The following is a 24,884-nucleotide window of genomic DNA, read 5'->3' on the forward strand; positions in this document are numbered from 1 at the left end:
CTTACAAGCCCAACGGATATGGTGTGAACAAAACCTAATTGTTTGTTACTTGAAAATTTGTAGCCACAGCTGCACTAGACAACTCAGCAAAGATGCCCAATAATTGGATAATGGGTGGTTTTGCATGGCTCAATATTTAGTTAGTAAAGAGTTAACATGAGCTCATTACATGAATAATGAACACTGGAGACATACAAATAAAACATGCAGTGGGCTGAGCTCATCTCAGGCTACCAGAAACTGAAACCAACCTCTAAAGTTCACTACTACCAATTCTGGTGATTAAGAAAAACAAAAAAGAAAACCACACACTGATGACAAGGTTTACGCTGTCCATAGTGGGAAAATGGTTCTAAATTTTCTTTAAAACATATACAAGACAAGATTTCATTTTTTTAGCAGCTGTACTAAAGTAGGGAACGTTAACAAAAAGGTAGCGCTCCGCCAAGCTTAGCCTGCAAAGGCCATTCTGGTCATAAAAAAAAAAAAAAAAAAAGCAAAAATCTGATGTCAGACAAGAAATCCTGTTGCTAAACAAGATTTCTTAAAAGTTAGGTTTAGTTCTGCTTTAAAAGGATAAGATACCCTTTCGTACGTTACAAAAAAAAAAAAAAAACAGCCCCTGCATTCAAACCATCTATGGGCAGGCTGATTGGACCGACTTGGGAAGAAACAGCTTGTCGGATTTCTACATGCGATTGCCAGTGGCTAAAGCCGCTAGCAGTAATCACTGTTGTCCTAGCTGGGACAGCTCCCCCTAGGGCAGTGTTTCTCAATTCCAGTCCTCAAGGTGCATGCACCAACAGGTCATGTTTTCAGGCTCTCCATTATTTTGCACAGGTGATTTGATCAGTTGCACTGCCTTAGTAATTACCACAGCCGTTTCATCTGAGGGAAATCCTGAAAACATGACCTGTTGGTGCGCCTTGAGGACTGGAATTGAGAAACAGTGCCCTAGGGAGAGACCTAGACTGAGGGAGATGGACAGTAATTCTTGTAGCCCATTCGAGCCTTCTGTAGGTCTACAATCTTGTCCGACATCCTTGGACAGCTCTTTGGTCTTGGCCGTGGTGAATAGATTGGAATCTGATTGATTGATTCTGTGGACAGAGGTCTTCTATACAGGAAACAAGCCGAGATTAGGAGCTAGGGCCGAAACAACTAATCGATTAATCGACAACTAATCGATTATGAAATTAATCGATTACCATTTTCACAATCGATTAATCGGCCAGTAACATAATGGGGTTAAAAAAACTAAAATTATCCCTTTATAGTACAAAAAGAGCAAATGGCTACTGTAAATATTACTTTCACTGTCCCACAGAAAAAAAAGAACCCCTTACAGTAGCGATTATTTGCTCTTTGTACTAATTTTTATTTTTTTAACCCTATTATGTTACTAAACATCTCAGGCCTGGGTCACACATCTATGCTTTTTGCAGAAACACACTACAGTTCATTTACATGGTTTTACATCCATGATTTTTTCAGCTGTTGTGTATTTGGAAAGTGCAAGGACTTTTTTTTTTTTTAACACAAAATGGTGCCATTTTGTTTTTTTGGTTCAATATACTTCAATAGAAAAGCTTCAGAAAAGCATTTTTGTGGCAATTTGTGTTTTTTAATCTGCCCAACAACAAATTGGCCCAAAAAAAATTAAACTGCAATTTGCAGAAAAATTTCTTTTTTTTTTTAGGGTTATTAACTGATTAATCGAAAGAATAAATCGGCCCACTAATCGATTATGAAAATAATCGTTAGTTGCAGCCCTATTAGGAGCATTCCCCTTGAGAGTGCTCCTAATCTCAGCTCCTTACCTGTATAGAAGATACCTGGGAGTCAGAAATCTTGCTGATTGATAGGGGATCAAATAATTTGTCACTCATTAAAATGCAAATTTATAAGTTTTTTGAAATGCGTTTTCTGGATTATTTTGTTGTTATTCTCTCTCTCACTGTTGACTGATCATTCTTTTTGTCAATTTGCAAATGTACAAAATCGGCAGGGGATCAAATACTCCCCCCCCCCCCCCTCACTGTATATTCTGATGTATGTGCAGTTGCTGGCTGTATTCACAAATGTCTGACACAGATCAGTTCCTGCTGTAGCCTCCCACCATTTGATTTTAACCACTTAGCGCAAACCGTTATTATACGTTGGCACTTTGACGCTAAATACCTTTATGGCAGCCACCTGCTGCCATAACCTTGGTATTTTAAACAGCGAGCGGCTGACTTTCAGATATGAGTGGTCTCCGTGGCGGATTCCCCGCAAGATCACTTATCAGGTGCAGGAAAGGGGACACCCCCCTCCATCGCTTACCGAAGCCATCGAGAGCGGTGGAGACGATCGCATACTTCCCCCGACAGGTATGGAGCCGAGTGAGGGAAAGATGGCTCCTGCTTGGCTCCATAACATTGAATGGCAAAAGCAAAGTCACTTCCGCCCAATGGTCTTAAAAGGGGAAATTAAAAAATAATGACATTTAATTTTTCTTATTATTGCATTTTAGTGCAAATATGAGATCTGAGGTCATTTAAGATGACCTGGCATGCTTTTTTTCCTATTACAGGGGATAAAAAAAAGTGAGCCACTCTAGGGTGTCTATAAATTTTCAATGGGAAAAAAAAATGTTTGGGGGGGTTCCAAGTAATTTGAGCAAAAAAAATAATAATAAAAAAAAAATATATATATATATATATAGATATAGAAGTAAACCCTCTAAAGCATTTCTTTATAAAAAATAAAAAAAAACACCTGCAAGATAAAGGCATAATGAGCTAGTATGCACAGTTTCTAACGGCGATCATGCTGTTAGTGGCGGCACCCGCAGAAGTGACATCATTGCGGCTCCAGCCAGTCACATCGCCGGAGCCGCGATACCTGGAAGTCACTCCGGGAGAGATGGAGGAGAGGCAAACAAGGACGGCTGCGGGGGCTTCGATCTCAGGTAAGTACTTCATAATGAGCTAGTATGCTATGCTCATTATGCCCGTCTTGCATGGAGTTTTTTTTTTTTTTTTTACAAGGCTTTACTTCCTCTTTAATGTATATCTAAAATCAATACTTGCTTCCCATTTTAGAAAGATTACAGTACATAAAACCCTGTCAGTCTCTGACCGCAACCTACAGGATTTCTAAACTGCCACCACCACCTAAAACTACAAAGAGTTTTGGCCTTCTATGAAGTTATAATATTGCAGCGTGATCAACGAACGTACGTCGGCGCATTTTTTTACATCGTATTCGTTCGGCTTTTTCCGGCGTATAGTTAAAGCTGCTGTTATGAGGCGTACTCAATGTTAAGTATGGCCGTCGTTCCCGCGTACAATTTTGAAATTTTTACATCATTTGCGCAAGTCGTTCGCGAATGGGGATTTGCGTAGAATGACGTCACCGCGGAAGCATTTAAAAAAATGTGTTTACGTCGGGTCACGACGTATTAGCATAAAACACGCCCCCATTACATCCATTTGAATTCCGCGCCCTTACGCCGCCGTAACTTACAGTGCGAATTCTTTGTAGATTCGAAGAAAAAAAATAAGTTGCGGCGGCGTAGTGTAGAATTGCTGAAAGATCCACAGCGATTTCAAAGCCGCAGATTAGTGCGATTGCACCTCCGATTTCATTGCAGCTTGCGACTTCATTTAACAGAAGTCTATGCAAATTGCAATGAAATCCTAAAAAAGTAGTGCAGGAGCCTTTTTCAAAGTTGCTGCAACTCAAGTTGGAACCATTTTATTTAATTTATTTCAGGTACTTGTATAGGGCCGTCAATGTATGCAGCACTTTACATATACATTCACATCAGTCCCCACCCTCAAGGAGCTTACACTCTAAAAGTCCCCAACTCACAATCAAACACATATTAGGGACAATTTAGACAAGATCCAATTAACCTACCAGCATGTCATTGGAGCGTGGGAGGAAACCGGAGTACCCGGAGGAAACCCACGCAGACACACGGAGAACATGCAAACGCCAGGCAGGTAGTGTCATGGTTGGGATTCAAACCAGCAACCCTTTTGACTGCTAGGCGAAGGCGCTATCCACTACACCACTGTCACCCGATATTTGAAACGTTCCATTTCCGGTAATAGGGTGCGACTTATGTGATTTTGAACGGTCAATATCCAGGGCTAAACAGAACTAAAAGTATATATTAGCTTGTATATTCGGACTTCATTTTAATATTCCAACTGGGAAAGATTCTGCAGGACAGTGCTGCGTTTTGCTCTTCTATCCGTGGAAAGGTTTCCGATACAAACTTCACAATAAACACCCTGTTCTTGTGTGTGTTGCATTCCAATCTTCCAGTCCACTTTGTTTTGCAGTCACAGGCAGATTGACAATTGTCCCATTGTGTAAGTGAAAAGTCCCTACTTTCTAGCTTTGTAGCAAGCTTGTTACATGGATCACTGAAAACCACTGCAAATAGCTGGGTAACGTTGCAAATGTTCCTGATATTAGCAAGACTGTAGTGCACATATTCAAGTAATATTAAACTGCCATGTTACTGTAGGCCTAAGGTCTGCATTAATACTTGCAAAGCCATGAGGCAGGGACAGTAGGAATTTTAAATGGGGGGGGATCATAAACTACCTTAAAGCGGATGTGCCACGGGGTAAAAATATTAAAAGCCAGCAGCTACAAATACTGCAGCTGCTGACTTTTAATATTAGGACACTTACCTGTCCTGGAGTCCAGCGCTGATCGCAGCAGAGACGAGCGATCGCTCGTCTCTCTGCTGCTCCCCCCGCCATCCACGCTGAGGGAACCAGGAAGTGAAGCGCTGCGGCTTCACTGCCCGGTTCCCTACGGCGCATGCGCGAGTCGCGCTGCGCCCGCCGATTGGCTCACACGCTGTGTGCTGGGAGCCGAGTGTTCCCAGCACACAACGGGCGACAGACGGGAAGTCAGAAAAACCCGTCTTTCGCCCGTAGCGTGTGGCCGGAAGTGGGTGCAAATACCTGTCTTTAGACAGGTATCTGCACCCCCCTCCCCCCTGAAAGGTGTCAAATGTGACACCGGAGGGGGGGCGGGTTCCGATCAGCGGGACTCCACTTTAGGGTGGAGAACCGCTTTAATGAAAGAAACCTTCTGGAAAAGCTGCAGTGGATAAGACTCTCTCTCTCTTTTATAAATCACACACACGGGGGGGCACTGCATTAGGAGACAGATTGGATAATATGAAAATGTTATTTCAGCAGCAGGAGGGGCAGGCACTGTCACAAGTCGACAGGTAGAGAGGGGGAGGGGGGAAAGCAGACAGCAGATGACGAGGCACATAAACTGACCACAGTGTCGGGGCTCAGCAGCCATGATGAACCGTGGTCAGTTTACAGAGGGGAGGGTAGAAGCTGGCAGAATCAGCCAGGTAATTCAAGGGGACAAATTGCACAGCACAAGCACTGTATAACATGTTTTCTTTTTTTTTTTAAGGAGCAAATGCTTTAAGTTGAAAATCGTTAGGCTTTATAACCACTAATATACCAAAACTAACAGGTGATTATTATTCTCACAGGGGTCTTCATAATCTTCCGGACAATGCTTTTCCCCCCCTAGGAAGATAGCACCATCCTTGCTCAGGCATAATTCAGGGTCAGCATCTACCTCCTGGACTGGGGTGGTGACTTGCAGAGAACCATGTAAATCCCGGTGCCTTTGCGGTGTTCACAAATGTCTTCCAATCATCTGCCTCTGACCTTGCGATTTACTACAATGTTGCAGTCAGGTCACTTCTCAACCTTAGCAAAGTCATCTGCCTGGAGCTCAAGGGTTTTTAATGATGGATGGTATGGCTTGTTTTTGTGCTTTTTTCTATACATTGTAACAAGACACAAATGTATTCATGCAGACTTCAAAAGGTTCACTTTAATTAAAACAAGGGAGGGAGCTTGCTGATAATGGTGAGGAAAGTGCATGCATGGGTGGTCATGCACAGAGATCTCACTACCAGAGGGTTGCCGAGCACAACAAGAAACTGACACTATGTGCATCTACAAGCAGCCTGCTACCACCACCATCACTGATAGAATACTTAGACAAGAGAAAACATTTACAACAGGGTTCCTTCACACAATGTGCTGCGCTTTAGGGTATTGGAAACCAAATCCCACATATACCCACTTCAGAGCGATTCCACCTTCCCTCATGGTCTATGCCAACAATCTCTGCAAGGAGTATTTTAACATTTGTTGTGAGGCAAAGATTTTTTTTTTCATAAAAAGGAATAGGAAAATCCTGCTGATTTTTTATTGCATTACAGATGTGCCCCACAGCCACCTCATCATCCAATCAAAGCAACCTCTGAATGGGAAGATATCCTCCCCACCAGGGTCCTCGTCGTGCTTACCTTTGCAAGCGATGAGGCGTCAGTGCCCATGCAGTGGTCTGGGCATTTGAAATGCCCACTCTTCTCCCTGCAAGGCTTCCAGGATGGATCAGAGCAATTCTGGATTTGCCAGCATGGGCAAAGCGAATCGCTGTTACTCAACCAACCCAGAAGCACTGAAGAGGGGAGAAGAGTGGGCATTTCAAATTCTAGGACCACTGCATCGGTTGTGTAGTACCTACAGCTCACTAGGGCTGCAACTAACGATTATTTTCATAATCGATTAGTTGGCCGATTATTGTTTCAATTAATCACATAATAGCCTTAAAAAAAGAAAAAATTGCATTTTTAAACATTTTTGGGCCAATTTGTTGTTGGGCAGATTACAAAACACAAATTGCCGCAAAAACACAAAACATGCTTTTCTGCAGCTTCTCCATTGAAGTATATTGAACCAAAAAATAATAGCACCGTTTTGCGTTAAAAAGTCCTTTCTCTTTCCAAATACACAGCAGCTGAAAAAAATCATGTATGTGAACGTGTCCCATAGGAACACATGTAAATGAACTGTAGTGTGTTTCTGCAAAAAGCACCAAAAAACAGGTGTGACCCCGGCCTGAGATGTTTAGTAACATAATGGGGTTAAAAAAACAAAAATAAGTACAAAAAGAGCAAATAATCGCTACTGTAAGGGGTTATTTTTTTTACTGTGGGACAGTGAAAGTAATATTTACAGTAGCGATTTGCTTTTTTGTACTATAAAGAGCTAATTATAGTTTTTTAACCCCATTATGTTACTGGCCGATTAATCGATTATGAAAATTGTAATCAATTCGTTGTCGATTAATCGATTCGTTGTTTCAGCCCTAAGCTCATCACTCACAGGAAGCAAGTATATGGTGTTAGTCAATCTTTTCCAAAAACGTGAACTAACCCTTTATGGCCCCTTTCACACGGCAAGCCCACTCGAATCCACCTGTCCGTTTTTTCTGAGTGGGCCATCCATTGACTCCTATGGAGAGACGGATGTCAGCGGAGATGTGTCCCCTGAGTGGATCCACCCCATATGAAAAGGGCCCAGGGCTCCATTCATACATACAGACTGTTCATTTCATCAGTTCAGTCACTTTTTAAAGTGGTTGTAAAGGTTGAAAGTTTTTTACCCCCCCCAAACCCCCTCTCGATCCAGCGATATGCACAGAAGGCCTCGGCTGTCCCAGGTCTCTGCTCACTGAATGAGTCATAGCAGTGAGTGCTATTGGCTTACTCTTGTCAATCACAGCCAGTAAGTAACCGAGAGGCTGCGGGGTGGGGGGGTGGGGGGGGAAGTGTTGAGCCACAGCTCTATGTGCCTTTTGGATGAATAGGAACAGGGCTCGGGAGCGAGCACGCATCAGTGCCCCCATGGCAAAAGGCTTGCCATCTGGGAGACTGGTCAAGAGGGAGGAGCCAGAAACCCCCAGCGAGGGATCCGAAAAGAGGAGGATCAGGGCTGCTCTGTGCAAAACCACTGAGCAGTTAATATTACTCTCTGTGTCCCCCTTAGGGAGATTCACCCTCTCTATTTGTCCTGTTTACCATGATCAATGAAATTATCAATGAAAGTTGTCCCCAGAACAGTAATAGAAGGGAAATCCAACCCAAGTTTTCTTACTCGCTTCCAATTTTGTCTCTGGGGCAGGAAGTGAAGGTCAATCTCCCCAATTGGACACAGATGGCAAAAATAAGCTTCACAGGTGTTATACCAAATCCTTTATGGAAACAAGAAAACATTTTTTTTGCTTTAGTTCTACTTAAATTATACACACTCTGGAAGGTTTTAACCCCATTCATTACTAGGCCGCGTTTTGCTATTCAGCACTGTGCTACTTTTATTTATTTATTTTTACACAATTAGAGTAGGGCCCGAAACAACTAATCGATTATGAAATTAATCGATTACAATTTTCATAATCGATCGGCCAGTACCATAATGAGGTTAAGAAAACTGAAATTGGCTCTTTATAGTATAAAAAAGCAAATCGCTACTGTAAATATTACTTTCACTGTCCCACAGTAAAAAAATGAACCCCTTACAGTAGCGATTATTTGCTCTTTGTACTTTTTGTTTTCTTAACCCCATTATGTTACTAAACATCTCAGGCCGGGGTCACACCTGTCTTTTGGTGCTTTTTGCAGAAACACACTACAGTTCATTTACATGTTTTCCTATGGGACACGTTCACATCCGTGATTTTTTTTTTTTCAGCTGTTGTGTATTTGGAAAGAGCGAGGACTTTTTAACGCAAAACTGTGCTATTTTTTTTTGGTTCAATATACTTCAATGGAGAAGCTGCAGAAAAGCATGCAATGTGTTTTTGCGGCAATTTGTGTTTTGTAATCTGCCCAACAACAAATTGTCCCAAAAAAAAAAAAAAAAAAAAAAAAAAAGCAATTTTTTTTTTTGGCTATTCGATTAATCAAAACAATAATCGTGAGTTGCAGCCCTAAATTAGAGCTTTAGCTAGTATTTTTTTTTTTATTATATTAATGAAAAAGACTGAAAATGTTGAATAATCTGTTGATAAACATATCCAATAAAATGTAAATGTCTTCATAAATTTAGGTCAAATGTATTCTGCTACATGTCTGGTTAAAAAAAAAAAATCACAATAAGTGTATAAGCTATGGTATTTATATCTGAAAATTGATCAATTCTGACAACCTTATTTCTGGATTAGGAGCTCCATTAAAATGCAGCAGCTACAGTATTTATAGCTGCTGGCTTTTAATATAAGGACACTTACCTGTCAACGAATCCAGCGATTTTTCAATCGGCTCTCAAGTGTTTCCACCGCCATTTCTTATAAGGGAAACCGGCAGCGAATGACCAGGCAGCAGGGGAGGGGGGCCAAACTTCTGGCTGAGTGAGGTCGAGGCGGTGAACTCAGCCAGAAGGGGGGGGGGGGGGGGGGAGTCAGAAAAGAGGAGCTCCACTTCAATGCCCTCAAAATGGCAGGACAATAATTACATCCCCCTAATGACCCCTTTTTGGAAAGCAGACAGTCCAAATTAAGCGACATGGCAAGTTTTTTTTAACCCCTTAGCGCCGACCGTATGCACATATGCGGCCTCGGCTTTAGGGGGTCATACTGGGATGATGATACCTGCAGGCGTCATCCTGGTAACGTTTATTAGAACCTCTTTAGGGAGAACAACTGATGCGACTAAAAGCTGCTTGGCTGTTATTCTAAGGAAGGGGACATTCCACAGGCGCCCGCTCCTGGCGCACTCTGATTGCTGTGTCCTTCAGACACAGCTGATCACAGATGGGGGTAAAGTGCCAATCACAGTGCCTCTTTACCACGTGAACAGCTGTGTAAACACACTTGCCACTTATCAGCATTCCTTTCCTCAAGCAGAGAGCCGGTAATCAGCTAATGTGAAAGGGGGACATCATCTACACTGATAAATCAGGGCACTGATGAAGGAGAAAACATATTTTCCCGGGATTTTTGGTCTTTTTTTAATTTGATTACCAAAGAAAAAACAAAAAAAACCCACACACAGTGATAAACCACTTCAGCTATGGAAGATTTACCCCCCCCCCCCCGACTTGGCCATTTCTTGCAATATGGCACTGCATTACTATAATTGACAATTGCGCAGTCATGCGACGCTGTACCTAAATAAAATGTATGTCCTTGTTCCCGCAAATAAAGCTTTCCTTCGGTGGAATTTGATCACCTCTGCGGTTATTTTTTACGCTACAAAAAAATAAATACACAATTTTTTTTAACTTTCTGCTATAAAACGTATATTGAGTTATGCAAGAGTTATAGAATCTACAAACTATGGGATCATAAATTTATGGAATTTTTACTACTAGTAATGGGGGACTGCGAAATTGCGGTGGACATAAAATGACACAATTTTTTGTTCCCCTTTTAGGGACCAGCAACATTATTACAGTGATAAGTGCTAAAATATGCACTGTCACTGAACTAAAAACACTATCAGAGAAGGGGTTAACATCAGGGGCGATCAAAGGGTCAACTGTGCCTAGCTGGTGTTTTAGTGTAGTGGAGGAAGGGGGGGGGGGTGCTTTTACTAAGGGAAGGCAGGATCAATGCCTTATGTACTGACAAAACGGTGATCTGCCTTGCTTAGAATAAACCTGAATGATCAGCAGGTGCCAGCAGACATTGGGTCTTGCGGGGCCTCAAGAAGCGAGCCATATCTTCTCTCTCTCTCCATTATATATATATATATATATATATATATATATATATATATATATATACACACACACATACATACATACACACACATACGTACACATATATATATATATATATATATATATATATATATATATATATATATATATATATATACACACACACACACACACACACACACACACACACATACACACTACTGCGCAGCATGATTGCCCTGTAGCAGTAAAACAGCTATAGGGCAAATAGTTAATTACCACAAAAAGAAAGCCCTATTTGTGTGAAAAAAAAAATATATAAAAAAAGGCATTTGGGTATAGAGTTGCATGACCGCGCAATGGTCATTCAAAGTGTGACAGCGCTAAAATTTGGCCTGGGCAGGAAAGGGGTGAAAGTGCACAGCAGGCAAGCGGTTAAACGACACCCCAAACACATGCTGCCCTGAATCACAGGGTACAGAAGTATCATGCAATCCAGTTGCACTACTTTTGATACGGTCCAGTGAGTTACAGCTCAAAACGAATGGGCGCAAATGGCTCCGCATTTGTATGGCACAGGAATGATTCCTGGGGAAAAGCAGCCCTTATTTACTTTTTTCCCCAAAGGTGAACTTATTTAAATTGTTTGCCGACCATATAACTTGCATATACAGTGACAAGGTGGCTCTGCTGCGCAGGATCTCTGTACCTGGTACATGATGTTGTGCTTCTGGGGCATGCAGCCAGCTTCCACTGCGATTATACACAGCAGGAGCTGAACGGCGGGTAACACTGACACAATGTTCACCAGTATTTGCTGATCCTTCGGTAGAGGGAGAATGGTGATCTGTCTATGTAAACAAGGCAGACCCCCGTTCTGTCAGTACAGAAGGCATGGATCCTGTGTCTATGCAAAGCTGGGATTAGGACCTATGCCTTCTCAGGGCCAGTTTTCACACCATAGGAGCACAGTCCGGATGCATTTCAGATGCTTTTCTGCACATGCATTTTTGATGATGCAGTCCAGTGCTTTTCCTCCCTCTCTTAACCTTAAAGCGGAGTTCCACCCAAAAATGGAACTTCCGCTTAATCCAGTCCTCGCCCCTTTACATGCCACATTTGGCATGTAGTTTTTTTTGGGGGGGCTTCAGGAGGAGTGGGACTTCCTGTCCCCCTTCCTACTTCCGCCGAGGGCCTGCTAAGGCGAATAGTCATATTGCCTTTTGGCAGCCCCTCCCTGTAGGCGATCGCCCGGGACACGTGACAGGTCCCAGGCGATCGCCTGTCCAATCGAATGGCGCTCGCGCATGCGCAGTGGGTGCCCGGCCGTGAAGCCGAAATCTGTCACGGCCGGGTGCCCACACTTAGAATGAAGACGCCCGCCAGAGAGGGGGGAGAGAGGAGCGGAGCCCCGGCCGGCACGTCGCTGGAACGTGGAGCAGGGGAGTGTATGTTTATTAAAAGCCAGCAGCTACACTTTTTGTAGCTGCTGAATTTTAATAAACATTAAAAATTACCGGAACACCCCTTTAAGGACATCTGTGTTCCAGTGCATCTTTGGTGCTTTTTATTGCATTCCAGTACAGTGCAGGAAAAATGCAGCATGTCCTACTTTTTTTTTTCCTGGAACTGGAAGCGCTGGTGTGAACAATGCCATTGAAAACCACATAACCTACTTTCAGTACGTTTTTGATGAAGTAAACAAAAAAAAAAAACACACACTCACTGGACTGTATGTGGCACGAACTGGCCCTCATAGTACAAGCACCTCCCCCATAGTAAGGAAACACCACCTATTATACAGGATTTATATAGCGCCAACAGTTTGCACATGGTACGCCAGAAACCACGGCGTCCACCAGCGGCAGAGGATGTCCATCGAGGACTGTCGCAGACTGATCTTCAGCCTGCTGAGAGACTATACCTTCCCCGCCTGTATGTTTACACTGACATTGACTTTTCTGGACACGTTTTTTTTTTTTAACTACTGTTTTCAGGGTAATGCGGCGTCATGCATGATGTGATGTTTCAGGGTTTCACAACTCTGCGCAACACATCAGGCATCATACCGCAGGATGAATGAATGTAATTTAATTGTGCGGGGGTGTGGCTTGCGCATGGAGGAGTGAGGGAGTAAGTTGGTGAGCTCCCGTCCTCCACAGCTCCAGGACTATTGAAGCGGCATTAAGGGGATCGCATGACCGCTGCCCTGACTAGGTGGTCTGTACACCGCAACACACGCGCAGCGTACTAGCAGCAGCAGCAGCAGTAGAGGCGGAGACAGTCCCGACGCTCTCGGCGTCCACGTGGAGAGACGGAGAGTGAGAAGCGGAATTAAGGGGATCGCGGCATCAAGGAGACCACATAACCGCTGCCCTGACTAGGTGGACTGGACACTGGTGCCTCAGTAGAGCGCAGAGTGCGAGGAGGATCGGCAGCAATACTAAGCTGAAACAGCCTGTCAATAGTATAATCGCAGCAGCAGCAGAGGCGGAGGCAGCCCCGACGCCCTCGACACCCACGTGGAGAGACGGAGAGTGAGAGGAGCCTGAAGTAAGTGGCTGTCAGGTTAGAGGAGCGGGACGGAGCTGGAATATAACTGCGGGCAGAGAGGACGTATTGGTGGTTTAAAGGAACTGCTTACCAGCTGGTGTGAGTGACCCTGGCAGAGGGCAGCCCCTGACGCTCTTAGCGTCCACGTGGGGGGTCGGGTGGAGTGGAGAGCAGGGGTGGTGGTTAAGTGCCTCTCTCCCTGTCAGCTGCCAACACTGTACATTTAACATTGTACACTTAACACTCAATTTAACATTCAATATATCCAATACCACCAGTATCAGATTTCCCTGGCTCTCTGTTACGGACTTTTAATACCTGTTGTTGTCCTGAGGAAGGGTTTGGACTGGTGGAGCCCCTGCTGCAGGATCAGTTTGTTGCGGCGGGGAATACAAGGTATGCACAGGTATGCGCAGCGCGAGAGCCGGACATCTCGCAACGCAGCTCTGACAGCACAGCCACAGACAACAACCCACTCATCTAGACCTGTAGAACAGCAAGAGATCCAGCGGTATTTCCCTGCAATTCAGGGGGGGGGTCGCCTCTCCGAAGGTAAGAGCGGGCTGCTGGACGGTAAGGGGCTGACAAGTGGGGGCCCCAATAGGACTGTACCCCAACATCAATTGTCTATTAGATCTGACATGGAGGTCCTACAGGCGCCGCCGCTGAGCCCTCGTTCTTCTGCAGCCTCACCAGGGGCTTCGCGGGAGGATGGGGGGCTGAAGAGCGAGATTGATGTTTTGAAAACCCTAATCCAAGCACTCCCCACTAGAGCCGATATTACTGACTTGATCATTAAAGTGGAAGAGGCACATACCAGGGACTTTGAACAGGTCAGGGTTGAAATGCAAGAATTGGAGGCCCGTACTTCAGTAGGGGAGAGTGGGTTGAAAGCTTTGGAGACACGCGTGGGGGTATTAGAGAGTGAGAGGAACATGCAGAGGGAGGTGTCGATTTCCCTGCAATTGCAATTGGAAGAACTCCAGGATAGGAGCCGCCGTAATAATATACGAGTGCGGGGGGTTCCAGAATCTGCCGATCAGGAGGAATTACATGAGATTATTAAGCTTATCTTGCAGAACTTGATGAAAGAACCTATTTTGGTAAACTATGAGATGGACAGAGTGCATAGGGCACTGGGCCCTAAATCAAAGGACATTAGCCGTCCCCGGGACGTGATCTGCCGCTTACATTATTTTTCCCATAGGGAGGTAATTTTACGGAAGGCATGGGAAGCCGGCTCGATTGACTATCAAGGAGTCTCTGTGAAGATTTTACCTGACTTATCTAATGCTACCCTTCACAGAAGAGCGTTACTTCGCCCGGTCCTGGACCGGGTGAAGGCCTGGGGAGGGTCGTATAGATGGAGGTTCCCTATATCAGTGCTTATTAAAAAAGGCCAACTATCTTTTTGGTTGCGCTCAAGAGGCGACCTCCCATGTCTTTTTCCCTTCTTGGAAATGGAACCATTTGCGGTCCCCGATTGGCTACAGTTGAACCCCAGAATAGCGGACTTTAAAAGATCCTGAGTTTTGGGGGGGAGGGGGGTGAGGTAGAATTGGGTTATCTATGGATCTTGCCGGAATCCCCTCCCTCCCCTCTTTCTCTTGGATCCTTTTTTTTTTTTTTTTTTTCAGGGGCCTTCCTCTTGGGGGGGGGGGGGGGGGGGAGGGGAATGGAGAGATCAAGGGCAAATACGGTTTATTTTTTTTTGGCCTAAAGAGACGGTATAATCTGGTAAAGTTTATTTTATATTTTGATAATGGACATATAGACAGGTCAAAATCTTGTGTTTTTTTTTTTTTTTTTTTTTTTTTTTTTTTTTGTTATTTTTTGAAGATATGTTGATAAAGTGACACGGGGTGGGAGGGGGGGGATGGCTTGGGGGGAGAGTGTATAATGTACAATGGACTGTAGGGGCGGGGGAGGGCACCAATGACATAGGTCATAAAATATATTTGGCACTGATTGCTGGTATGTTTGCTAGGGGTCACAGGGGGGGGTTGGGGGGGGATTAAGGAGGGGTATGTGATGTTGCATTATGTTACAAAATGGTATATTATATTATATGGTTTAACTCTGAGATATATATGCCCTGCAGGTAGAAAAAAAAAAAAAGTACTTCCCTTGTATTTTTTTTTGTTTTTTAGTACTCTGGGTAGAGTTTCTGATTTTTTTTTCCTGCTGTTTGGCTGTGCCCCGAGTTATATTAAGTAATTGGTAATTAGGGAACGACCTAGGGAAGGGTTAAGGGTGAGGGGGGTTTCCCCCCCTTTTTTTTTTTTGTTGTTTGTTTGTATTTTTTTTTATTATGAGGCACGGGGGGTTAAGTAAGCAGGGTTGGGAACACAGTGGCAGCCATGTCACTTAATAGGGGAGCGGGGGGGAGGGAACTGGCACTGTAGGGGGTTAAGTGGGCTACCACTTAATATATTATATATAAGGGGAGGAAGGGGGGCGCTGAGGGACGGGGCTTATATGCTCTGCCCCCCCCCCTTTTTTTTATTTTTATTTTTTTATTTTACACCAATTTATTCCAGTTTAATTTGGTAATCTGGTCATAAGGAATAGCACATGAAGATCACGGGGAGATCAGTGGGGAGGGCGGGCGGGTAGGGTGGGGGACCACTAGATTGCCAATTAATTGATAAATAATATAGTTGTGTTAAGCGGGAGCACAAGGGAGTACGGTTTGAAATCATGGGTTTGAAATTACTAATGAGGTAGATATGTATTGATTTATTATTAATAAGTATTATTAAGTGTTATTATCATATTATTGAGAGAAAGAATTCAACAGAATATCCAGGATATGAATCAAGGGGATTCTAGTTTAAAGGCTAAACATAAGGTGCAAAAGATGAACTCCGGGGAAGGGGGTACTGGGCCATTTGGGGAGGGGGCACTATAAGGGGACATAAATTAATTTTTTATTTTTTTCTGTTTGTTTTTATTTATTTATTTTTATTTATTTTTTTGACAGATATTATAAAGTAAAATTGGTGGATGTGATTAGTATAGGAGATACCAGAGGTGGCGGTTTTGCCTTTGATCGAGCAGGGGGGGGGGTATTCCCCCCTTTCTTTGTAATCTCTTTTTTTTTTATTATCCCTTCTCCCTTCCCCCTCCCTCTTCTTTTTCCTCTGGGAGGAGGGCTATAATTTTCTGGGGGATTAATATCCCAATTTCAGAAGGAGTGGATGGAAGGAGCTGGGTAGGGGGGCGAGGAGGAGCACTCATAGGGGCCTGCGCAAGTAAGTAATCCTCCCCTGTTAGGCCAACACTCATAGGGTTTAGGGGTTGAGAGTGTTTAAAGCTTTGGCTTGGTGGTATCCCTGAGGGGGAGAGGGAGGTTTACGTCCTCCCTCACGCCTCTTGGTGATATCAGTTTAGAATAGGGTTTTTTTTTTTTTTTTTTTTGTTGTTTTGTTTGGTTTTTCAATTTTTTGGGTTGGGGGGGGGGGGTTGCTCTTCTTCTTTTTTTTTTTTTTTTTTTTTTTTTTTTCCCTTCTCTCTCTTCTTTTGATTATTTGTGTACTGTCTCCCCCGTGGCCCCCACGGGTGTGCTTCGACCGGACGTGGGCGGTCTGGGAATACTGAGGGATCCCCTGTGGATACGTTTCTGGTCTCAGAGATGGATCCACTGGTAGTGATATCAATTAATGCTAAGGGTCTAAACATACCCGAAAAGAGGAGGATTTTAGTTCAAGATTTGAAGAAAAGGGGTTGTAATATTGCCTTGGTACAGGAGACCCATTTCAGGACAGGGGGGCCTTCCTTTCTTGCAGGTAGACCCTTCCCGGTGGTATACCATGCGACGAACCCAGAGGCCAGAAAGGGGGGAGTGTCTATTTTAATTTCAAATAATACCCCATGGTCGCTGACAGAGTCATTGGTTGACCCTGGGGGTCGATACTTGGCGCTGAAAGGGACCATAGGGGGTAGGATAATAACCCTTGCTACTTTTTACTCCCCTAATACTTATCAAGACCGCTTCCTGAGAAGATTTCTAGACAAATTGGCAGATTTTCAGGAAGGACAGTTGATAATGGGAGGAGATTTGAATGCGCCATTGAACCCAGAGTTAGACGTTTCTTCTGGTAGATCATCAGTCACGGGGGGAACTCGGAAGAGAATTCTACAGATGTTGCAACGGGCAAGGTTAATAGATGTATGGAGATCGATGCATCCAGGGGAACGAGACTATTCCTTTTATTCTTTCCCACATAAAAGCTATTCGCGTATAGATTATTATCTCATCCCACATAATCAATTGCACTCTATAAAGGAGGTTGTAATGGGAGAAATTACATGGACAGACCACGCCCCAATCATCCTAAAATATGCGCTAGGGGACATACGGCCAGCGGGTGCCGGGTCCTGGAGACTGAACGAAAGTTTATTGCAAGAGGAGGCGGTACTAGAAGAGGTGCGGAAGGAACTAAAGTGGTATTTTGAGGCCAATGTGACCCCTAACTGTGATTTGGGAGTGGTATGGGAGGCCCATAAGGCGGTGATAAGGGGGGTACTGATGAAGCATGGGGCGAGGATAAAGAGAGAGAGGGAGACCAAGGTAACAACCCTTATGATAGAAATTGCAAATTTGGAGACAAAACATAAACAGAACCCTAACCCTGCGTTGGAACAGGATCTACGGGTGGCACGTAGACAAATTACAGAACTACTTTTAAAGAGGGCCAAATGGGCAATACAAAATGGCAGAAGACAGAATTACGAATTCGGTAATAAAAGTGGGAAACAATTGGCCAGAACTCTAAAGGAACAACTGACTAAAACCTATATCCCGTTGATTCAGGGCACAGAGGGGGAGAAAATTGTGCTACCTAGAGAGATAGCAGGGAGATTTGGGGAATTTTATGGCTCTTTATATAATTTGGAAACAAGTTCTCAAGATGAGGTGGAAATGGGTAACTATATAGCAACTTCAGGCACCCCCAGCTTAACATCGGAAAGGAGTCAGGAAATGGAAAAACCGATCACAATCGAAGAGTTACAGAAGGTAGTGAAAAAGGGGAAGGGAGGGAAAGCACCTGGGCCGGATGGCTATTCCATTCATTATTATAGAGCTTTTATGCCCGAATTGGGCTTATTTATGGTGAGATTGTTTAATAGTCTAGGGGACTCCGGTATGTTCCATAACGAATCATTAAAAGCGGTGATAGCTGTGATTCCTAAGGAAGGAAAAGACCCCTCCCAATGTGGGAGTTATAGACCAATTTCTCTACTAAATGAAGACCTGAAGCTCTTTGCCAAGATTTTGGCAGGGCGGATACAGCAGAATATACTAGAACTTGTCCATAAAGATCAGGTGGGATTCGTCCCGACGCGGGAAGCCCGAGACAACACAGTCAAGACCATGAATCTGATCCACCTGGTGGGTGCCACCCGAACCCCTTGTGTCTTTCTAGGAACAGATGCAGAGAAAGCATTTGACCGGATCAACTGGCAATTTATGTTTGCGGTGTTAAGACACATGGGGTTCGGGAGGAAGATGTTGCATTGGATTGCAAGTAACTACACACAACCAACGGCCCAAGTTAGAGTGAATGGAACACTATCACCTCCCTTTAAACTTTCAAATGGGACAAGGCAGGGCTGCCCTCTATCACCGCTATTGTTTGCCCTGACTGTTGAACCGCTGCTGAGTCGGATCCGGCTGAACTCTGGTATTAAGGGGGTGTCCTTGAAAGGTACAGAATATAAAACTTCAGCTTATGCTGATGACATGATGTTTAGTGTAACCAGCCCGATGGAATCCCTCCCTAACCTGGAACAAGAACTAAATGTGTATGGAGAGTTGTCCAACTTTAAGATTAACTATGAGAAATCGGAGGCGATGGGAGTGGCGATACCGGGGAGAGAATTAAGGATACTGAAATCAAAATTTAGATTTAAATGGTCTGATACTGCTCTTACATACCTGGGGACCTCTATCCCGGCGGACCTAACGCAAGTTTTTAAACTTAATTTTCTGCCTTTGCTGTCCAAAATGAGGGCTCTCCTGGACGGTTGGCGGAAGGGGTTCCATTCATGGCTTGGAAGATCTAGCATTGTTAAAATGAGCATACTACCCAAGTTTCTGTACCTTTTTCAGACCCTCCCGATTGAAATACCCAGATTTTTTTTTAGGCAAGCACAGTCTCTTATTAATGGGTTTATATGGGCAAACAAACGCCCAAGAATTAAGGCCAGTATAATCTCATTGGCTAAACGCGACGGAGGAATATCGGCCCCAGATATTTATAGATATTATCAAGCGGCACTACTGTGCCGACTCATTGATTGGAGTCGGCATGCTGGAGAAAAGTTATGGCCGGGGCTCGAGCAGGATCAATGCGGCGGTATTCTGCAGCGGGCGGCATGGTGTTACCGGGGTCTTCCATCAGATACCAAGTCCCACCCGTTGATAGGCCCCACCCTGCGGGTGGCACATAAGCTATTCGTGAGGGGGGTTCTGTCTACGGAGGATTCACCACTTTTTCCAATCTTGGGAAATCCACAGTTTGAACCAGGGTTAGGGAGTGGACCCTTTAGTAGATTGAGGGAACAAGGGAGGTTCCAAGCATCGCACTTTTTGAGGGAGGGTGGATGGATTACCAGGCGGGAGATGGAAAAGGAGGATTTGCCTTATCAGTTGGATTTTTGGAGATCTTTACAATTGCACCATTTCTTAGACTCCCTAAAACCACCAGCTAGATATGGTCGAAGATTGACAATGTTTGAGAGATACTGTAGTGGGGGAGGGATTTTAAGACACTCTCTATCAAGAATTGGTGATCTATTGAACACCCCAACAGGGGATGTTCAGATGCCCTTCTTTAATAAGTGGGAACGGGAATTGGGTAGACCTTTCACAGAAGATCAAAAGACTAAGATAGTAAGGAATATTTTTGAAACATCCATGTGTATAAAGACACAAGAGATGAATTATAAAATACTATCCCAGTGGTATCGGACCCCGGAGATATTGAACAAATGTTTCCCAGAAATAACAGACAGATGTTGGAGATGTGGAAAAAAAGGAGGAACCTTATTGCATATCTTCTGGGCTTGTCCTAAGATTCTAAGCTACTGGAGAAAGGTCCGGGAAATAACCCAAAGATTCAGTAGGGAACAATTACCAGACGAGTGGTCTTTCTTTATACTACAAGATGTGGAGATACCAGTGAGGCAATATAGGAAATCAGTAGTATCCCACCTCCTAAACGCGGCCCGGGCCTGCATCCCAGGGTTGTGGAAGCAGACTCGGGCCCCATCTGTAGGGATGTGGCTTACTAGAGTGGAAGAGCTGAATAGAATGGAGGATTTAGTATGGACTTCAAGGCAGAAGCGGAAGGTATATTTAGAAACGTGGGCGGAATGGAACCTATTTAGATACTCTGAGGAGGGGAAGGCCCTGATGGATATGGATTGAAGAGGGTCCGGCAGCCGGGGGGTCCCGGGGGGGGGAGACGGACAGACTTTTCCTTTTTTTTTTCTCTTTTGTCATTTTTTTTATTTATTTTTTTGTTGTTTTTTGTTTTTTTTGTTTTGGGGGATAGGTTAGGGATTGGGGTTATAAGGGAGGTAAAATAAACTGAAACAGAGAGAGACAGTCTTATTGCCCCTAGTCTGGCGGGACATAGGGTTCCCGCTGGGAAAGGGACAAAAGAGCATCACGGTAAAGAAGGGGTTATTAGAGTAGAGAGTTGACCTTGATGACGGATAGAGGGGAAGGACATTAGGCTAAGATAAGAATATCTAAAATGAATTACGATTTCTCTTCTCCGTGTATACATGGAGAATGATATGACGGGGAAATGTTTTTGAGGTTTCGTGAATTTTATGTTGATATCCCTGTGATATGTGAATTAAATGGGTTAAACCAGAGGAATGCCTCTTAGGTTTCTGTGAATTTCTGTTTTTTTTTCTGTTCAAAATCAAATAAAGGATGATTAAAAGAATGTAATTTAATTGTATGCTTGGAACTGTATTGATATGTAGTGTATGTATGCGCTGCGTCGCAGTACAGAGCAGAATGTACCCTGTTGAAAGTATTTTATTTTGGTATATTTGCTTTGTAAAATAAACTTAAATATTGCCAACAGTTTGTACAGCACTTAAGAAAATGAAGACAGATATTACAGTTATGTTACAAGATGGTACAAGAGGAATCAGAGGACGCTGCTCGTTATGAGGCTTACAATCTAGGAACACACATTTAACCCCTTCCCAGCCAGCGTCAGTCCATATTTTAAAGCACTGATCACTGTATTAGACCCCTGTCACACTGGAGGCATTTTTCAGGCGCTAAAGGGATAAAAATAGCACCTGAAAAACGCCTCGCCTGTAGTCCCTGTGTGAGAGTCCGAGTACTTTCACACTGGGGCACTGCGCTGGCAGGACGTTAGGAAAAAAAGTCCTCCAATCAGCATCTTTGGGGAGGTTTAGGAGTGCCGTATACAGCGCTCCTGCCCATTGAAATTAATGGGCACTACTGCTGAAAGCGCCTGCAAAATGCTTCGGCAGCAGCACTTTTAACTCTTTCTTCTGCCGCTAGCGGGGGTTAAAAGCGACCCGCTAATGGCCAAATAGCATCGCTAAAACTACAGTAAAGTGTCTCTAATACTAGCGGTGATTTAGCGCTAATGCCATCCGCTGGCAGTGTGAAAGGGATATAAGTGTCACCGGTTCCCCTGCAGAGTGTCAGATTCATCCCCTGTAATATCGCAATCCCGCTATAAGTCGCTGATCGCCGCCATTACTAGTAAAAACAAAAAAGTTTGCAGAAGCTATAACTTTTGCACAATCATACGCTTAAAGTGGAGTTCCACCGAAAAAAATAAATAAAAAAAAGTCATCAGCTACAAATACTGCAGCTGCTGACTTAAAGCGGAGCTCCACCCTAAAGTGGAACTCACGCTGATCGGAACCCTCCCCCCCTCCGGTGTCACATTTGACACCTTTCAGGGTGGAGGGGGTGCAGATACCTGTCTAAAGACAGGTATTTGCACCCACTTCCGGCCACACAGTCTCGGGTAAACTGCGGGCATGATGTCACCTCCCGTCCCCGTTGTGTTCTGGGAACACTCGGCTCCCAGAGCACAGCGGGAACCAATCAGCAGGCACGGCGCAACTCGCACATGCGCCGTAGGGAACCAGGCAGTGAAGCCAGAGCGCTTCACTTCCTGGTTCCCTAACAGAGGATGGCGGGGGGGGGGCAGCAGAGTGGCGAGCGATCGCTCGTCCTCTGCTGTGGACGGCGCTGGACTCCAGGACAGGTAAGTTTCCTAATATTAAAAGTCAGCAGCTGCAGTATTTGTAGCTGCTGGCTTTTAATATTTATTTTTTCAGCGGACATCCTCTTTAATATATGGACACTTACCTGTCCAGGGTGCCCGCGATGTCCTCACCCGTATCCGATTTGTCCCTTGGCTCTCCGGTGGAGGCGCCGCCATCTTTGGTAAGGGAACCAGGATGTGAAGCCTTGCTGCGTCACTTGCTGGTTCCCTACTGCGCATGTGTGAGTTGCGCTGCACGATCCGACTAGTCCCTGCGTGTTTAGCAGAAAGAAAAGGGGGGGGACAGACATGACCTAGGTCGCAGGGACGACCTATGCCTGGAAGTGGGAGCAAATACCTGGATTACACAGGTCTCTGCTCCCTCCTCCCCCCGGAAAAGGTGACAAAACATGTCACCGGAGGAGGGGATTCAATTCTTGGGGGGGAACTTCTGCTTTAACAGGATTTGTTTTCCTACTAAAAATATGTAGAAGAATATACAGTGGCCTAAATTTATAAAGACATTTTTATTTTATTAGAAAGGAAGAAAAAAAAAACGCACACACACAATTACCGTATTTATCGGCGTATACCGCGCACTTTTTTGCCCTGAAAATCAGGGCAAAATCGTGGGTGCGCGGTATACGCCAATACCCGCGCCGAGTTTGTATACTGCGCCGACATATACCGAGCGCAGTACACTCGGGCAGTCTCGGCTCCTTTCGCGCTCACGTCCTGGACGTACAGGACGTCAGCGCGAGAGTTGCCGAGCCTGCCCGACAATACAGGAGTGTACTGCGCTCTGTATATGTCGGCGCAGTATTCAAACTTGGCGCGGGAAACGAGCGGGGAGGACGCCGCGGGAGGACGCCGGACCCGACCAAGAGGACACCCGAAGCCGCAGACGGACGCCGCGCAAGACACCAAAACTGTAAGTACAAAAAAAAAAAAACTTTTTTTTCCACAGGATTCGGGGCAACTTTAGGGGTGCGCGGGAGCGCGTTATACCGCGATAAATACGGTATATATTTTCTCTCCAAATTGTGCGTTTTTTTCCCCTGCATAAAATAAAAACCGCAGAGGTGATCGAATACAACTAAAAGAAAGCTCTATTTGTGTAGTGGGGATAAAAAATAAAAATAAATCAAACGGGATGTCATTTTTTTTATTTGTGTACAATGTCGCACGACCGCGCAATTGTCAGTTAAAGTAACGCAGTGCCGTATTGCATAAACCGGCCTGGTCATGAAGGGGGGGGGGGTAAATCTTCTGGAGGACGAGTAGTTCATTTTGGCAAAGGGTGGACAATGCCTTGAATATTAGATATGCCCATTAAAATAAATGCTGATATTCTATAGGAGATGTATTGTAGAGGTGATGGTGATGTGGGTTGTAGTAGTGTGATGTGTAGTGTGCCCAGGCCGTGCCCCCTTCTCTGCCAGTACCAGGGGGTGAGATTCCTCCACCTCGTCCTCCCCTCTAATCCCCTGACCTCCCGGGGCCCTCAGGACGGTCTAGGCCCACGCGGCGGCCTGCACACATCACTCCGGGCTCACAGAGGACACAGCGCCATAGAGCCAGGCCGAGGAGGCGCTTATCACTAGGCCGCAGCCTGCTCCCGCTGTCCTCTCTCCTCCCCGGAGACCTCCCTCCCCGGCCGTTCCCCCCCACTTATACTCCCCATCCCCCCCTCATCACCCAAGTCACACACACCTGTCCGGTCTGTTCCGTTCTCCTCTCCAACACCGGCAACACACACCGTCCTCCGCTGCACACACTCGCCACACTGAAGAGGGCGGGGAAATACGTGACGTCAAACACCGGCAGTGCGTAGGGCTGGCTAGAGACGAACGGACGCCACCTTGGGGTTGGCAGAGGGGCGCAGCGTACTGTGGTAGAACTCCTCAGACGTTCTGCACGCTCGCAGCGCTACTTGCCAACCAGCGACGTCGTGAAGTCATGAGAGGAGGACGTAAACGGGGGCTTTACTGCTGGGAACATTCTGGAATGCGCAGTGTCGTGATAGGTGGCCAAGTGCAGTGTTACTTTCCTTAGCTTGGGTTACAGGCTTTGTGTGCCACCATGGTTACCTACAGCGCCCACATTAAAGCATATCTCCTCATTGTAACTGATTACCAAGGACTGTCCCTCATCATTTGTCCCTTATTTTGGTCTCATCTATCTTAATTAAAGAAGAATTAATATAAAAATAAATAACAAACCTGTCATACCTCCACTGTGCAGTTCGTTTTGCACAGAGTGGCCCCGATCCACGTCTTCTGGGGTCCCACAGCGGCTCCTCCCCGCAATAGATAACCCCCTCTGGGAAGCTCCCTCCCGAGGGGGTTACCTTGCAGACATGCTTCCGTGCCATACACTCGGTGTCCATAGCCGGGTCATTGGATTTGATTGACAGCAGCAGGAGCCGATGGCTGTGCTGCTATCAATCTATCCAATGAAGAGCCGAGAAGCCGCTGGGAGAACGACGCGGGATCGCGCCCACGGAAATTCGGGG

The 24,884-nt window shown here is 45.0% G+C and overlaps 1 protein-coding gene across 4 annotated transcripts in view; it reads right to left on the reverse strand.

The window, feature by feature from the left end:
• Nucleotides 1-24,189, reverse strand: part of ZFR (zinc finger RNA binding protein) — a 106,578-nt gene extending 82,389 nt beyond the window's left edge. For 2 of the 4 annotated variants that reach the window (XM_040337976.1, XM_040337966.1), the window contains exon 1: nucleotides 24,083-24,188. The gene's annotated coding sequence lies outside the window, so the exon portion shown is untranslated. Of the gene's footprint in view, nucleotides 1-24,082 lie in introns of all 4 variants that reach the window. The other 2 variants (XM_040337994.1, XM_040337986.1) reach the window with 1 other exon arrangement.
• Between the last annotated feature and the right edge of the window lie 695 nt (nucleotides 24,190-24,884).

This window comes from Rana temporaria, chromosome 1, assembly GCF_905171775.1.
Source record: "Rana temporaria chromosome 1, aRanTem1.1, whole genome shotgun sequence".
In the NCBI taxonomy this organism is placed as follows: Eukaryota; Metazoa; Chordata; class Amphibia; order Anura; family Ranidae; genus Rana; species Rana temporaria.